Consider the following 7,599-nt stretch of genomic DNA (forward strand, 5'->3'; position numbering starts at 1 on the left):
CTCTGGAAAGTTGGATGAAGAAAAGAAAGAGTGTGTACAAGTAAATGTATTTGAAATACAAAAGAGGGAACACCTTTGGGTTATTTTATGCCAATAAACTTGAAAGCTCAGATGAAGAGGGTCATATAGGAAAAAAAGCAGAAAAGCTGTACAAATATAAAATAATAAGCCATCTTCTGGGAGGAAGCCCTCTTAATGCCTACAATCCATAAAATACCAGTATTCACAACGAACAAGAAGTTCCCATGTCGCTTTAAGGAAAAGACAAAGTATCCCACAGAAAATAGTAAAAGTATATCGGTGTGGATGTCAGAGAAAAAACACACCCAAATGGCCAATAAACTACGTCAAATAATCAGAGGAATGCAAATTACAACGAAGAGATGCCTTTTCCTTCCCCAAAGACATCACAACGCCCTGCGTCTAACAAGAGGGTGCAGGGGGATGGCACATGTCCTGAGCCAGGTCCGAGGGTCCGAGGTGCAAACTCTGTGAAGATCAGTGCTGTGAACTGAATGTTGTGTCCCCAGAAATGAACACATCGACGTCCCAGCCTTCAAGGTGGTGGATTAGGGCCTTTGGGGGTGAGGAGGTCAAGGGTGGGGCTCCCATGGATAAGACTGGGACCCTTCGCAAAGAGGAGACTGGAAATCTCTTCCTCTCTCCTCCCTCCCCCTCCCTCCCTCCCCCTTCCTCCCCCTCTCCCTCCTCCTCTCTCTTTCTCTTCCCCCTCCATCCTTCCCTCCTTGCCCCTCCCTCCCTCCCCCTCTCCATCTCTCCCCCTCCCTTCATCCTTCTCCCCTCTATCCCTCCCCCTACCCCCCATCCCTCCCTCTCTCTCTCCCTCTCTCCTCCCCCCCCCAAGGTGACGACAGAGTGAGAACGTGGCCAGACCAAGCCCGGAGCCCTTACCAGGTTCCACATCTGCGAGTCCCTTAACTGGACCTCCAGCCTCCAGAGCTGGGAGAACTTACGCCTGCTGTTGCAGCTGCCCAGTGCACATACTGTATCCTGTGACTGCAGCCCCATGGAATGAAAAAAGGTAGTGTGGACATGTAATGGGCGCTTAGCCCCACACCCAGCCGTTCCACACTCGATAAATGCTGGAGAAACTCACACACAGGCGCTCAAGAAGAGCCCGGAGTTGTTCGCTCTCTCGGGATGTGTGAGAGAAAAAAGGGGAAAGACCGTCCTTGGGGAATGCGTGTGGTCGGCTGCGGGGCGCTCACTGGATTGGATGCTACGCAGGTGCTAAAAGGAGTGAACCAGAGCTGCGTGTGGCACACACGCCTCCAGAATACCAGGCTGGGTGGGAAAAGCAGAGCAGACGGCGACACAGTACAACAAAAAGCCATTTATGGGAACGTCAGATCCTCCAAATCAATAATATAAGCTGTTTACAGAGAAATAGGGAGGAGGCCTAAAACCTTCAGCGGGGAGGGGTCTCCGCGATTTCAGAGATTTCAGGGGGTCACCTGGAGATGACAGATGGGGCGCGGGTCTGGCAGAGCAGAATGAGAACCTGACGGTGAGAGTGCGACGCCCGGATGCGGGTGGCTACAAACGTGTCCACTGCTTCCCTCTGGGTTCTCGGGAAGCCCTTTCCTGCGTCTGCAGCAGCACAGGTGCTGCTCACAGGCATCCCGGGAGTGACGGAAGCCAGACGGAGATGGGGAGCCCTCGGTCCCCACCAGCGCAGCCTGCCATGTTGGGGCTTCGGGGAACCCCTGCCAGGAGGGCCAGTGGCCCCTCTGTCCTGATCTGTGGGTGCGTCTCGGTGTAGAGGTCCCTACAGCCACACATTGAAGATGTTGCTGGGTCTCTGCTCCACCTAGAAAATAACAGAAAGCATGAGGACGAGATGTAAATTGGTCCCTGTGGGATCCTGGAGAAACGGCCTGGAAAGACCGGAGGGATCGGGCGCAGCGTGGACTTCAGCGATTAGCCGGGTATCAGCAGCGGCTCCTTAATGGGGACCCACGTCCGGCACTAACGTGAGACGTGGCGAGGCAACGGGGCGTGGGCTTTCCAGGAACTCTCTGTAAAGGATGCTCGGAATCTAAAACTGGTCTCAAGATATCCGCTGATTAGAAAAGAGCCAGCCCCTGTCCCTTCCTCCCGCATGGGATCTCTCCAAGCAGCCTGGTGGTCCCAGAGGTCCTGCAGGGGCAGTGCCCAGCTTGCCCATTCCCGCAGGCTCTTGGGTGGCTGTGCAGGTTCACAAAGGCCCCCAGGCCAGCAGCGCCCAGCCCGGCCCAGCGAGGAGCCGTTGTTTCCTTTACTCTCAGCCTGACATGCCCGGGGTCGCCAGAGAGGCAGGGTGGGGGACCCTGAGAGCACACCTGCAGCTGGCACGTGGGAGGCAGGGCCGGCGCTCGCCCCGTGGGGATCGTGGTATGTCCCGTGTTAGGACATCGTGTGACCGCGTGGTAGGACACGCCACCACTACCTCTGTGTCCACAGGGGAAGGTTCCGCCTGCTGGTGCCACGAGGCTCCCCCACTCCAGGTCACAGTCCTCCTCTGGGGTTCCTGAGGGGGCAGCCTGAGGGTCGGGGCCCTCCCCAGGTCCTCCCTGTGACCCCCAGGCCATCTGGGCAGAGGGGCGTGGTTCCAGGGTGGGGGGCAGGGAGCTTTGCGATGGATGGAGACCCCCAGAGCCGCCTGGCCCTCTGGAGGGTCATCCCTCACAGGGATCGGGGGTGACCTGCTCCTCTGGGCTCTGAGCCCGGCCGTTGGGCATGACACCCCGGCCCGGAGGCCCAGGCTCCTCCTGTCTTGGGAAAGACTGTGAGCTGGTGCCTTAATTAACACCAGACAAAGGTCATTTGTATTCCTGACAAGACCTGGGATTTTTCTCCATGGAAATTTTTTTCCTTTTGGGAAAAACTCTTTAACGGGCCGAGGTTTTTATGGATAGACATGCGTGGCTGTTAAAATAAAGCCCCCCCCAACAAGTGTGAGCAATGGCCGAAGGTGTGGCTGCCCCGCATCAGCAGGAACCCCCAGGTGTATGGACCTGCATCCAGACTGGTTGTTGACTCACCACAGGTTTCCGTGGCAGCAGGTGGCCGCGCGGGGTGGGGGTGGTGGTGTGGAGGCTGGTTCTGGCAGGGCCGACCTCATGAGGGGCGCATCCGGAGGAGCCCGAAACAACACCTGGCCTCACCCCGGGTCCCCTCTGCCTCTCCTTCCCCCTGAGCCTGTGCTGCTCCCTCCGGCCAAACAAGTTCCCGCCGGGTCCCCAGCTCCCGGGACGACTGGAAGTAGGGTCCTTGCTCTCCCTGGGGGGCGACAGACAGTCCATGCCTTCCCCGCTCCACACGCAAGCTCATGCACGCACACACATATACCCTGCACACACGCCTGCTTGCTGTCCAGCTCCGGCCTTCGTTAGGAGTTTGGGAGATGCGTGAAGAATGGGCCATGTGCCCAGATTTGCATTCATGCAGGTTTTTCATCCTCCCACCCTTTGCCACGTGGCTTTGGGGGCCCTCCCACGGCGGGGGGGGGCGAGTAGTTCTGACTCAGACTCGACCACGTGACTTCTGTGGGGTGTGGAGGCCTGTGGTCCCACTTCTTGGCCCCTGGGGGCTTCCTGTGCCTGCGCAATCTCCCGTGGGCACACCAGCCCGTGGGGGAGGTGCCCGCTCAGCCCACGGGCCCCAGGCGAACAGAGGCTGGGGCCCCCTGGGGACACAAGATCAAGTCCAGCCAGGAGCCCAAGCCCCCGAGCCTAGCGGCCCCCCCACCAGCAAGTCGTCGCGACGGTCTCTGATTATATTCGAAGCCCTGCGTTTCGTGCGGGTCTTTAGGCCAGTCCACCTCTCCGTCCTTTCTTTCTCTAGAGCTGCTTAGAGCTGAAGTCAAGGGGGACCCCTTCCTGGGACGCTGGCCTCCCCTTGGGGTGCAACCTCTGATGGGAGCTTGGGCCTGGAGGCCCGCTGTCCTGGGGAAGCTGGGAGGCTCGGCCAGGAGAGGCTCCGTGTTCATCTCAAGACACGCACTTGAGGCCTTGCCTGCCCTGCTCATCATGTCCCTTTTATAGGGACTCAGGGACCTACCCGTCCTTGCCCGGCAGGGGGACGTTCCTTCTGGAACCGCCGGCCCGAACACCCCAGGACTCTGACTCACGTTCCATTCCTTGGCTGGATCGCCGGGACGCGCAGGTCAGAAGCTTGGTTTCTACGCTTCGTGTGCGAGTCACGTGCGTGCCCGTTTAGCCAACATTATTGCTCCCTGATGTTCGTGGTGGTGCTGTGGCCCGTGCAGTGGGCCATGGTGACCGTCACCTGCTGCCCTGCCCCCCGGCCCCTCCCCTGGCAAGGCCACCAGCAACATCCCAGGCACTAGGTGTGGCATCGACGTGGGCCCGGGGGGCAGCGTGAGCGGGACGCCTGCTGGCCCGAGAAGGGTGAGCTCCGAGGCGGGTCTGTTGTTTCTGCAGCCGCTTGGCCGCGCCCTCTGGTTTCATGAGCTGGGTTCTTCCGCTCTGACCATTGGCAGGTACTAAGTAAACAAGTAAAAGCAGCAGCCCAGGCCCCATGAACGAGTGTGCAAGCTTGCCTGCCCCTTCTTACCACCCGCTGCCAGCTGGGCTGCTCCTGCCAACTTCCTGGGCTGTGCCGCTCCCCATCCAGACCCCTCTGTGAAGCCTGGACAGAAGAGCTCCCCGCTTCCGGACCCCGGGGCTGCCTGCACAAAGCCTCAGGCACGTGCATGCATTCTTCTTTAGGTCGGCTCCCCTTTGAGCACCTACTGTGTGCACTTCCTTCAGGAGGCACGGCGGTACCTTTCCTTAGCACTCCGGTGAGGCGGGCAGGCTCTAAGACGTACCTCCATGGCTGAGAGGCCATCGCTCTGCTGGAGGGGAGTCCAGCCTGGGGGCGGGAGCGGCAGGCTGGCCTTGGCCGTGGGGCGGGGACTGGAGCATCTTCCTAGAGGGGCTGCCTGAAAATCACCAAGCAGTCAACACCAACCAGAGCCCAGACCTCGGCCCCCGTCCTGAGCTCTTCCCCACCCTCTCAGGAGGACATGAGCCTGTTTGGGGCCGAGCTCCGGGAACTGGGAGAAACTCAGGCCCTGCTCCTGCTGGGCACAGTCCTGACCCAGCTAAGCTGCTGCGGGACCAGCGGGCTCCCTGACCCAATTAGCTGTCGTCTTCTGAAAGCAGCGTCATCTCCAGAATGACCCTGGTGCTGCTTCTACCCGGGCCAGCAGTGCCAAAGGCCATGGAGTCACTGCTGGGAGGGACTCTTCCAATTACCGCAGCTCCGTGGGGATGAGGGCCCGAGCGTCGTGAGTGTCATTAACAAGGCACTGTCCTAGCGGGCAGCGCGCCCTCGCCCTGGAGGGCCCTGGCTGGGCTCCGGGTCTCAGCAGCCAGCTGCTGCCCGCCCCTTCCCGTGTGAGGGGCCATCTGCCTTCTGTCCCCCAGGATGTGCTTCAGGCCCGGCCCACCCTCCAGGGCCAGAAAGGCCTTGAGGGGCCCTGGTGCTCAGACTGGATGAAGGATTCACGGGCAAGCCCACCCCGCTGGGCCCACCGGTCCTGTGGGGGGCTATTCCCGACTCCAGCCCGAGCCGGGGCTTGGGCGAGGATGAAGCGTGCATGTTTGCCGGGAGCTGAGTGTCCCTGGCTGTGGATTTGCACCTTATTTCATCTTCCCTTTGGGGGGTCACTCGCACTCCTGGCTGCTTGGAGCCCCGCTCCCGCTTCCCGGGCTGTGCCTGCAGCCCCCACCCCCTTCACTGCAGCCTGGGCCACTCCTCACAGGCCCAGAAAGAGCTGTTGGCACCCGCCCGCCAGGCCCAGCGGCTTCCTGGTGGGTGCTCTCTGACCCCTGCTAATCAAGCCCAGTCCCAGGCCTGCCTGGCCTGTTCCCGGGCAGAGAAACGAGGGCCGGGCTCCCTAGGAAAGACCTGGAAGGGGCATGGCGTGTGACTCAAGCCAGGCAGAAGGTCCCCAGGGAGGGAGTTGCAGGGACAGAGGCTGGGCAGGGAGGCCTGGGATGGACCGTCCTTCCTGTGCCATCAGGGAAGTGCGCAGAGACCCTGGCCAGCAGCAGCCTCCCGGGTCCTTTCTGCTCCAGTTCAGAGCAGGCAGAGCAGGGCCGCCTTCCTCCCCAGGGAGCCCTCGCCAGCCTGTGGCCACATGGTGAGCAGGAGCCCGGGCCCTGCGCTGCAGGGGAAGGTGACCGGCAGAAGTGTGAGCTGCCCACTGTCCTCACCTGCCCCACGGGCCCTGCAGAAGCCGGTGCTCCCCACACCGTCACGGACCTGGATCCCCCTGCCACGAGTCAGGCTAGAAGAGGCAGCCGGACCCGGAGGGAAGAACCCCCTGCTCCGTCCTCCGAAGGGGCTGGGCCCTCCTGACCTCATAGGGCGCGCCCTCGAGGGGGTGCAGGGCGTGCTGCCTCCCTGAGGCTCCGACCCCACAAGGCACAGGCTGGAAACAGCAGCAGCCCGTCCCCAGGCCCCTCTTTCTTCCTGCCCCTCCCCCTCACTCAGCATCTCTGAGATAATGACCAGGGCGCAGGCTGCACCTCCAGCCCAGCCGTGGCCGTGGCCGTGGGGCCTCTGCTGCTATCTGCTAGGGCAGCTCTGAGGCCTGAATTACCCGGCAGACGGAGATGGATGGCAGGGCCTTCCTGGCCCAAATTGATTCTGCACTCGGCACTGGCGGCGTCTCCTCTCCCTGGTGATCATTGAAAAATACTTTTTTCTCCGTATAATGGCCCAATTCACGAGCTCCTCCATAGGAAGCAAAGATGTATATCTAATCGTGGACTAATGGGGCCAGAGGGGGGAAGGTGGCAGCAGCAGAGTCGGTCCAAGGCGTGGGGAGGGGAGGGCGGGCGCAGTGCCCTGCTGGCCCCCCACTCCCTGCAGCCCTGGCCACTCTCCCAGGAGGGTTCGGCGGAGGTCAGCAGGGCCGGGGCCAAGCAGGACGTCAGGGCGTGAGGGTGTCCTTGGGGACATGGGGCTTTAACGGCTCTCTCCAGGGCGGTGTGCAGCCAGTGCATTGACTGCGGAGGAAGGTTTGCAGGCTTGTCTGTTTCTCTCTTGGTTTTGCTTAGGTGAAATCGAGGTGAAAATAAAAATCACCTTCCCAAGGTCATATACGAGGCGGGGCATGGCACTGCCCAGTGGCAGGGAGCCACCCTTGATTCCAGCTGACGACAACAGAGCTCCACGATGCTGAGCAAGGGATGTGCTCCTCCAGTTGGCTTTGTCCTCACGGCAGAGTGAGTGGACGCTGAGGTCTCGAGGACATGTGGCTCTGTGCATGGTTGTTTCCAGAAGACCTGGGGATGGCCTAATCCCCCGTCTCGTAAACAGCAGGAATAATAGGACGGTGGTGGTGGTGACGGCAGTGATTCTGATGACGGCAACGACAGGGGTGTGATGATGGTGACAAGTTGGATGGTTAAGATGACGTGGAGGTGGGATCAGTGACGAGGACGGTGAGAGTGATGGCAGCGATGGCAATGATGGTGGTGGTGGTGGTGGGTTGATGGTGGTGGTGGTGGTGGTGGTGACGCAATGACAGGGACAGGGATGGTGATGGTGGTGGTGGTGGATTGGTGGTGGTGGTGGTGG

General features: G+C 60.8%; 1 long non-coding RNA gene across 1 annotated transcript; it reads right to left on the reverse strand.

Annotated features, from left to right (window-relative positions):
• Positions 1-919: 919 nt before the first annotated feature.
• LOC146403637 (uncharacterized) lies at positions 920-5,069 on the reverse strand. Its single transcript, XR_014842906.1, has 3 exons — positions 4,063-5,069; positions 3,045-3,282; positions 920-1,831 (listed from the first exon to the last, which is right to left on the reverse strand). It is a non-coding gene; the product is annotated as an uncharacterized LOC146403637 (long non-coding RNA).
• Positions 5,070-7,599: the final 2,530 nt, after the last annotated feature.

The sequence above is a fragment of the Sus scrofa genome, chromosome 4 (genome assembly GCF_054392235.1).
Source record: "Sus scrofa isolate SSC_HxYL_T2T_F1_AM1 chromosome 4, Sscrofa_HxYL_maternal_Yorkshire_Landrace_v2.0, whole genome shotgun sequence".
NCBI classification, from domain to species: domain Eukaryota; kingdom Metazoa; phylum Chordata; class Mammalia; order Artiodactyla; family Suidae; genus Sus; species Sus scrofa.